Source organism: Hordeum vulgare, chromosome 5H (genome assembly GCF_904849725.1).
Source record: "Hordeum vulgare subsp. vulgare chromosome 5H, MorexV3_pseudomolecules_assembly, whole genome shotgun sequence".
NCBI classification, from domain to species: Eukaryota; Viridiplantae; Streptophyta; class Magnoliopsida; order Poales; family Poaceae; genus Hordeum; species Hordeum vulgare.
The window spans coordinates 96,995,943-97,005,113 of NC_058522.1; positions in this window are offsets into that span (position 1 = coordinate 96,995,943).

The following is a 9,171-nucleotide window of genomic DNA, read 5'->3' on the forward strand; positions in this document are numbered from 1 at the left end:
TAGCTTCACAATCAATCAATGCCTTGTTCATGGCCAGCCAGTCCATACCAAGGATCAAATCAATGTCGGAATTACCCAAGACAATAGGAGACGCCAGAAAAGAATAACTACCCATCTTGACAGAAACATCCGGAACCAACCAATTGGAATTCATCAATCTCCCAGGAGAAACTACTGAGACCGGCTTAAGCAAATCTTGACAAACAAACTCATGCTTTGCAAAGAATGGACGGGACATGAAGCAATGCGATGCACCAGAATCAAATAACACTTTAGCAGGAATATGATTAACGAGGAGGTTACCCATAATCACATCTGACGAGTTTTCTGCCTCAGCCGCATTCACCATGTTGACTCGAGCAGACCTGGGGTTGAACTTGACGATATCATTGCTTGGAGGTTTACCTGGAGGAGAAGGCGGAAGACGGAGCTGGGAAGTGCACTTGTTTGCATAGTGACCCTTCTGCCCACACTTGTGACAAGTAACATCTGCCGGCTGACGATACTGTGTCTGAGGAGGCCCTTGCTTCTGTTGCTGGAATCTCTGCTGGAAAGCTGGGTTCGGTTGGTGGGAAGAACCACGGCCACCTGGATGCTTGAACTGCTACGTGTGCCGAGGAGGAGGAGGAGACACCCAATACTTCTGTTGCTTCTGAACCACCTGAGTTGAGGAAGATGAGCTGGAATCTCTTAAGCGCTTCTTAGAATTCTCCACCCTGAGCAAAGCTGCCTCAGCCTTGAGAGCTAAGTTGTAGAACTTATCGAACTCCTCAGGGTCGTGCAAAGCGAGAGCTAGCTGCAAATCCTCTTTCAAACTACCTCTGAACTGATAAATCTTGCTCTTCTGATCAGGAATGTCCTGCAAGGCATATCGTGCTAGCTCGTGGAACTCGACGTTGTACTTGTACACGGAGTTACCACCTTGCTTCAACCGCCTGAACGTCTCACGCATCTCCTCCACAAAGCTGGACGGGATGTAGTGGGATCTACAGTCTCTGCAGAACTCATCCCAAGAGATCACTCTGGCACCCCTGGAATCCTTCAACTGCTGCCACCAGATCGATGCTTGCCCCTTCAGCTGGAATGTTGCAAACTTGACGAAATCCTCTGGACGAACATTGGTACATTCAAAGTGCTTGTTCATGTCACGGATCCAATCCTCAGCATCAAACGGCTCGTCATACGACGTGAAGGTCTTCGGCTGATTTGACAGGAACTGACTCAGATTAGCAAACTGATTACCCCCATGGTTGAAGTTGCCTTGCTGCTGATTAGTCCTCTCTTGCAACAACTGTATCAGCATCTGAGTGTTTGCATTTGTAGCATCCATCACCGCTTGCCAAGCCTCTGCAGGAGGAGGCGACGGCGGAGGAGGATTCTCTCGAGGAGGAGGTGATGGTGGCATCTCAGTGCCCTCGCGACTAGGATTCTGATGAGTTAGTGGAGCCATCCTGAAGACGAACAACACATTAGCCCACAGAATAAATTGAAGGTATAGCTGAATCAAAAAGGCAGGAATATCTAAACTGGAATATTAGCAATTGCACTCAAACAAAATAGTAAGAATGCTTCCTCAAAGTGACTGTCGACAAAATTCTGATTAAGACCACTTGCAAACAAGTATGAGCTAGAACTGCTCGGAACAAACATATGATCGAGATTTCATCCAATATCTTCGTGGATAAGATCGCACGGGCTCGAATTTACAGTAGCCATCCTGTGCAAGGTAGTGCACATGACTTATGAAGTATCCCCGAGTCGTAGCAAGCTACAAGGACTCTTTAAGACACAACGAGAACTGTCATAAGACGTCCGTGAACAAACGTACCCACTGAATGTCGAATCCCAACCTCACATCATGCATCTGTAGGAAGATTGTCCTATAAGTCACTACTTGATATCCCACCTATGAATTCCCGAAATATCTGGTCATGCAATCTGGTACACGGATACAAGGAGTAATATCACACAACTCCTATACTAACTCGTCCAATGTATCACATCCGTCAACACATAACCAGAATCTCGGACCTTCATCTACTACAGACCCTCGTGATCACAACGATACAAAGTATGGCAGTACTCCCGAACAATCTACACCAGTACTTGGGACATCGGGGTTATCTCGCCACTACTAGTATTGACGCAATTATGAACATCCTTCGTTTTGAGATACTCAGAAATCTGAATGATGGGGATGTGCACAAGAATCCCCTGGAGGTCAACTCCCCTAAAGAAATCAAGGAAGACAGGAGGCACCAAGACAGAACTCCGTCACATCGATATCATATAGATTTCAAAATACCCGCATGATCCTAAAAAAGTTGAGCGAGAAGAGGAGTAGAATTAAGATTTCCTAAGAGAAGAACCTCACCAGAGCATGGAAGAGGAGAAAAAAGAAACCTACTCTTCGATATAACTAGGACTCAAAACATTTTACTAGACTTGACTCGGCCAAGTACGATCACACAAAGACTCCTATGGTCGTAAGGCTCTGATTACCAACTTGTAACGACTAAGATGCGGTCCTTTCTGATTTAGGGAACAACACCCCAAAATGGAAAGAAGCGCATCTAAGCGTTTCGCAAGCAAGATAACATAGCACATACATAAAATAAGAATGACAAATAGGGAATCGTTTGCCATCTCCCTAGATAATATCAGAGTTTACATCACACCTTTATTCAGACAAGGTAGTTTTGCTACGGACTACATAACATGAGAAAAGGCTATGCTATCCCGCATGCTTGCCCACGATCATGACCATGCCTCGGTCTTCTGGATAGTGCATGTACAGGTGGTCGTTCTCCTCATCGTACTTACACGCCAGCTGCGTGCCGTCGGGATCACCTGTGTCGGGCGTACCTGTACCTATTGGGGTGTTGAAGTAATCTGTGAGCCACACGGACTTAGCAATCTATGACCTCGGTACCGAACCTAGTCAAGTTATTAGGTGAGGAAGGTTCAGTGTTTAGGTTGCAGCATCCTAAGCATTTATGGTGGCTAACTTACGATGAACAAGATATAGATGTGGTGATCCACGCGAGCGAGCGATTACTAGCTAATCACCAAGTGATCCTGAGCACCTACTTACGTCAATCATAACCCCACCGTGTTCCCGATCGAAGAGAGATCTTCGAAGGGGACAATCACGGTTACGCACACGGTTGGCAGTTTTATTAGATTAAGTTCAAGTTATCTATAACCGGATGTTAACAAATATTCCAAGTTGCCACATAACCGCGGGCACGGCTTTCCGAAAGATTAAACACTGCAAGAGTGCTCCAACTAGTCCATCACAAATGGTCACGGGCCGCAAAGTAATCCTCTATCACGAATCCCGTGATCTCGACGGATTCCTTAGAGGAAAGCCTGTACTCTGGGGAGAACCAAAGCTTCACCGGGATTCCTATATGCAAGATATATCGCTAAGGTAAGACAATACTAGCAGGACCTCTAGTCGTGTCGACGACCCTGATAAGAGCCGCATATCTCCGCCTTAGGACACGACGGATGAGCACAGCCTACAGTGGCCTGATAGACATCTCCCGAGTTGCCCCGGATTGGCCCCGCGCACGAGTCTAGTTTGAACCAACACTCATGAGGAGCAATGGCCCGGGTTGTTGATTAATTCCTCGAGGTAGCTATTCCCTATGCAGATTATTTTTAAGTGATTAGCAGATTAAAACCGATGTTGGGTCATGCCGGACAAGTCTTAACACTACACGATTTATCAAGGGGGTCCCCATAACAACCACGAACGTGTTAGGAACGATCAGTTATGGAATCAAACACCGGTAGCCGAAAACTAAGGCGGCAATAATGGAAAAAAACACCCGGCAAGAGGCTAGGCCTTCTGTCACTTACCAAATATAAAGGTGCATTAATTAAATAACAGATTTAAACATAATGATATCAAACTCATGTTATCACATGAGACAATTGCACCTGCAACTAGCAACGCTAAAATCAGAAGCTGAGCAAGCCTACTTAGCCATTCAATATTAGCTAGGAGGGGAAAGTGTTTAGGTTTCATGGCAATATCAGGAGGCAATTATTTCAGTGGTAGGCAGCGAGCATATGACGAAGGAAATGTGAATCTAGTCATAACAAAGCTAGAGACGGTATCAAGGTTATGGTCATATTGCCTGTGATGTCTTCAGCTTGGAACTGCTCTTGTTCGTCCTACACGTACTCTCCCGAATCCACGTACTCGGTCTCCGATCTCGGTGCTACCCAACATAAAAATAGCATCCAATGAACAACAACACTACATGATGCAACAAACACATGATGCATGAGATGAGAATGTAGCATGCATCTCTATTCTAGTCACTTGCATTTGCATGAGAAGAAAAGACAAACTTCTGGACAGAACTTCACTCTAAGCTATCTTGACATGCATGAAGATGACATGAACAGGTGCATCATGCGAAAACGATGCAAAAACATATAAAGAACGTTACGAACGGAGCGACGGATCAATCGGAAATTACGAAACAAGATACAGAATTCTACGTATCAAATCTACCACAAGCTCACTCCAATGGCATACTTCTGGTATTCCCAGGTTGCCACATCACCAAACAAACATGTATAAAATTGGGTGGTGCATAGAAACTCACCACACCATCAACTATGCACACACAACCATCAAAACAACAAAACTATACAATCTGTCCTAAACAGCAACATAGCAGTTTGAGAGCAACATACAAGGCACCTACAGCCACCCAAATGTGCCAAATAAGATATGTGGAAAAAGCTATTCAAAAGCTATACAAGCATGAGCAAAAATATAATACAAATGAGTTACACACAGAAAGATCTACAACTGCTAACTTGGACAAAAAAATATCAGATTTCAGGGACTTCTTGAAAATCTCAGATTCTCACCAACTCTTTATGCTCTGAAGCATTTTGAGAGCACCCAAAACAATATCTACAGGAGGTCAAATGGAATGAAAATTGACAGAGAGCTAGACAAACACAAAAGCTGCAACTCTCTAGTTGACTGCAAGGGCTGACTCCCAACACATTAACTTTTGCACCCACAACTACAAGGGAAGAAAATTACAGCAGTTTCTCACACTTAGTGAAAATCTCAGATTTTCACTGAACTGACAATTTCAGCCACATGCTTACTTGGAGAAGCCACAACTTGCACATACAAACTCCTAAGCATAAAACCAAACCACCATGTTGTAGACGGGTTCACCCTCTAATGCCACATCAAGGAATCATCCTCTTGGGCTCATCACATCCCATGGCACCAAGCTCTAAACATAGTTCAAAACAGAAAAATGACTCTCCAAGAAAGTGTTCCAAAGGGAAATATGATTCCACAAATGGATTCTAGGATGATTCTACCCCAAAAACATATATAATACCTAGGTACTTGCATAGAACACATAGGCACAAAGCTAAGATGAAAAACTACAGGGAATCACAAAGATGCAAATAGTGCTATATCACATGTGTTACACACTAGCTCATCCCCTACACATGCATTTGCACACACTCACAACTCCAATGGTGACATGAGGGTTTAGACCTCATGTATGTGTGTCATAGCACTTCACCATACACGCACACACACATACATCAAGCACCTACACATGCTAGTTTCCACACACACACATACTTACACTCACACCACTATCACTACACACACACATACAAGCTTGCACACAAGTGCCCCTAAGGCAAAGCCACGCCTTGGGCATGTGGGTGTCACACACACACATGCACCACAAGGACACATACACATGGGTGCTTGCACACTCTCACCCACACAACCCATGCACATGCACTAGTGCACACATGCACAAGCACACACACACACATGCAGCACATGCACCTACACATGCTCTTGGGTGCTTGCACCACACAAGCACACATGCACATAGTTGCTTGCACACAGATATATATCCTACACACATACACTAGCACAAACCCATACATAAGCATCAAGTGCTCACTAGCTAAAACATAGATGAAAACCTACTCGAATAAATATTTTTGGCAACAAAACCTTGCTGCCCAAGCAATTAACAAGCCTAAAAACTAAATCATCAAAAGGAAAAATAACAAACAAAAGGTGTGGCATGGGGGTCGAACTCCAAACCTGCTGCTCTCGACACACTAGCGCAACCACTGCGCTACTGCACCTGGATCGACAGAACAGAGGAGCTAAACAAGGTAAGCCTTCTACTGATGCTACTCTACCATAAAACAAACCACAAAAAGGGGCGCTGCGGGTCTCGAACCCACGACCACCAGGTGCCAATACCACCTACTGACAACTACGCTACGAATCAAAACTTAACACAAAGGAGGGTTTGCTCTTTTGAGCAACCCATCTGGTTCTGCTACATGCCGACGGTGGCCGGAATAGGGGAAGCACACCGTCGGTGAGCCACACCAAATTGAGCACGGGCCCGTCGCTGGGAGGAAGAGGGAACATCCCCGGTTCCATTTCACTACTAAGCACAACGATTGGTGGCCTACAGCTACTGCAGCAATGTGCACGAGGGCGCCAGTGACACAGATCCTACGGCGGCGATGCTACAGGCTACGCTCGAACCTACTAATAGGGCAATCGAAGGGGGCATCAAATGATAATCCACTACTCGAAGAGGTGGCTCTCGATGGATAATAAGAAGAGGACGTCGAGGAGGAAGATCCTGCGGAAGAAGAGCCGGAGCACAGGAGGAAGAAGGGGACAGTGTCGACATCGTGGAAGCAGACTCGATCTGCACCTCCTAGATGCGGGAACGAAGCCTCCTGGTACTGCGCACGCTTCTGGACCGATCGAAGAGGAAGAAGACGAGCAGCATCGACGGCGAGGACCTTCAACAGGGGTCGGCCATGGCGGAGGAGGAGCTAGAGCCGCCCCTGGATTGATTGGAGAGGGGGGAGGATGATGGGGAAAGAAGTGGCGGTGGCTAGGGAGGAACCCTAGAGGCCCGGACGCCGAGGGGGCTTTATAGGAGGAGGAGGAGGCGAGGGACGTGCGGCCTCGATGTCCGTGAGCACGGCGTCGCTCTATATCGCGCTGTCTGTGAAGAAACTGACGGAAAGGCGAGAGGAGGGATACGTTGTCCACAGGAGAGGTAAGGAGGTGGGCTACGCACGAGGAGGGGTTAGTTGGGCCACCTATGGGAAGGAAGCCCACTCTGAGCGCCAGATAAGAAAAATAAAAACCCGCTGGGGTTTTTCTATTTAAAACAAATAGAGACAAAAACAATTACACATGCAACACTGTTGACCCTAAAAATAAAACAAAAATGCCCCTGGTCATAAGGAATTATGACCTATTTAAATAAAATTAAAAGGTAATTTTAGGAATATTTAAATATTTACAAAACAGAATTTGAATAACCTATTTTGTGAATAATTACCGCACTCAAACAAAGTTTCAAAACACTTTAACCCTAGCATCACATCCACCACAATTCACTCTAAATTATGAACATTTTTGAATCACGGATGGAGCAAGTGAAACTTGAGCTTTGAGAAAAATGGAGAGAGGGTTTTGAAACCTATTTGAATACTTGCATAGTTGCACCCCCCTTTCAAACACCACTCCACATCACATCACATAACACATCCTAACACATACCACATCCAAGGGCCCACAAGAACAACAAACACAAAGAAGGCAAAAGATCTGGATGCATGCATGCAAAGGGAAACAAGACATGCACATGAAATACCACATGAAATATACTCTCATATCAATGACAAGATGGACCCACATACAAGAAGGTTCCAAATATGGCAAGTACAACTCTGGGGCATTACATAAAACTAGAGAAGATACTCTCACATCAACAATGCATACCAATGGGCTATCTGGATATTCCCATCGATAGATGTCAATGCAATGAGTAGGGATTGTCATGCAAATGATGCACTAGAGTATAAGTGTATGAAAGCTCAACTGAAGATAAGTGGGGTGTGCATCCAACTTTCTCACCCATGAAGACCTAGGGCATTTGAGGAATCCCGTCATCGGAATATGCAAGCCAAGTTTATAATAATGAGAATATGATTCCCCCTAGCATATGAAAATAAAATATCATGAGACTCTCTCTATGAGGAACATGGTGCCACTTTGAGGCACAAGTGTGGTAAAGGATACTAGCAAAGTCCCTTCTCTTTTTTTCTCTCATTCATTTTTTTCATCTCTCTGTTTTATGGTGTGCTCATTTTGCCTCCCCCATTTTTATTTTTAGGCTGAAGTCTCTTCCCAACTTTTGGTGGAATCATAGTCTCCATCATCCTTTCCTCACTAGAACAATGCTCTAATAATGATGATCATCACACTTTTATTTACTTACAACTCATGAAAGCTCGATATGAAGAACCATGACTCAATATGAATGCCTCTGGAAGAGTACTAGGATGTGCAATGATCTAGCGTGACATGTATCAGCAATATAATAAATTGTGGCATTGCCACAAATGCTATGCCAGCTCTATATGGTCATGCAAAGCAATATGCTGGTGAATGAACAAGTCCTATCATGTAATGGTGGAATTTGCATGGCAGTATATCTAGTGACGGCAATGGAAATACCATCATAGTTAGGTAGGGTGACTGTTTTGAGGAAGATATAGGAAGGTTTATGTGTGACAGAGCATATCATGTTGATACTTGTGATCTGTGTTGGGGTTTCAATGAAGAGTAATGAGTTATCACAGCACAAAGTGGGTAAGTATATCCCTAAGTTATGAAACCAAGGGTTATTGAACCAATAGGAATATCAACCACAACTTTGTTTAGCGACTGCACACAAAAGAGCAAACAACTTGCATCCAACGCGGACAAGAGGGTTGCCAATCCCCTTGATCTCTTTATTTGCAAGTAAACGAGGTGTGTAGATAATTGTAACTTGAAAAATAAAATAAAAGACAAATAATAACACTGCGGAAATTATAAGTTTTTTAATATATAAGTGAGTAGACCGAGGGGCATAGTGTTCTCTAGTGGCATCTCTCATGAAACCGACATATGGTCAGTAAACAAATTACTATTGGGCTATTGATAGAGCAACGGATAGTTATGCGGTTTTCATGTCAATGATCATGTCTATATAGGCATCATGTCGATAAGAAAATAGGACGACTCCTGCCTACACCTACTACTATTACTCCACCCATCGA